We start from the raw sequence: 1,174 nt of genomic DNA on the forward strand, positions 1-1,174 counted from the left end.
TGGAGGCTTGGAGCAGGCGCCCCTCTGTGTTGATCTCTCAGGCTCCTGGCCTCCACTGCGTGTTTTTCTCTCCCTTGAGCTGTGGCCAGGGTGGGGTGCTGCCTGCAGGCTGCACTTTCCTGCTCATGGATCACTGGATCACTTCAGAGACCGGGGGAAGGCCCTGCTGGGTGCTGCCTGTGGGGAACTTTCCTGCTCTGGGATCCCCATGGTGATCCCAGGAGCAGGCCCACCTGGGGGCCACCTGCCTTCCTCACTTGCCTGCTCTGGGATCGCAATGGGGTCCCAGCTGGCAGCGGAGCTTAGGCGGCACACGGGGGTCCCGGCTGGGGGCGGGGCTTAGGCACATGGGGCTTAGGCAGCACATAGGGGTCCCAGTTGGGGGCGGGGCTTAGGTGACGCGATCGCGCTGCCTAAGCCCGGCCACCCAGCCCAGATGGCATCTGTAGCTGGCCAGCCCTGCCTGAAGTATGCAAATTAGCCACCATCTTGGATGGCAGTTAATTTGCATATGGCACTGATTAGCCAATGTGAAGCATAGTGGAGGTATGGTTAATTACCCTTTTTGTCTTTTATTAGAAAGGATGTGGAATTTCCTAGTTTGTGCCATTATTATGATCAAACAAATGTGGGGAACACTAAACCCACAGATCAGGAGATAGGGTACAATGTTTGGATTTCCCTTTTACAATTTGGGGCCCAATTTGGGAGTAAATTGGAATTTGCTAAAACAACTAATATAGTCACATCTCTGATTCTAACTGAAGAATTGAATGTAGACATACATGGTGATACAGGTAATTGTATAAACATCTCATTTCCCAATGACATCTAAGAAAAACTAGCTTCATGAAATCTATACATTAGCATAACCATTACAGGTAGCAGATAGTGTGAAGCTTTTTGCTTGGCAGCCAAGGCCAAAGTGAAAATAAAAGCCCAAACTGTGACCAAATAAAAGCCCATGTCATAAAGGAGAACTGGTTCCTGGTGTCAAAGTCCAGAACACAGACCTATAGGCAAGCTACTTGACATCCTGAAGCTCATGAAGGGCAATGGTGACAATAGTACTACCTCTCAGACTCTTGGAAAGATTTACTTAGATGCAGACAACCAGGGGAAAGTGGTTCACCACTGCACCAGACTCATCATAGGAGTGTATGAAGTCTTTACC

The sequence above is a fragment of the Myotis brandtii genome, unplaced genomic scaffold (assembly GCF_000412655.1).
Source record: "Myotis brandtii unplaced genomic scaffold, ASM41265v1 scaffold1047, whole genome shotgun sequence".
Taxonomy (NCBI): Eukaryota; Metazoa; Chordata; class Mammalia; order Chiroptera; family Vespertilionidae; genus Myotis; species Myotis brandtii.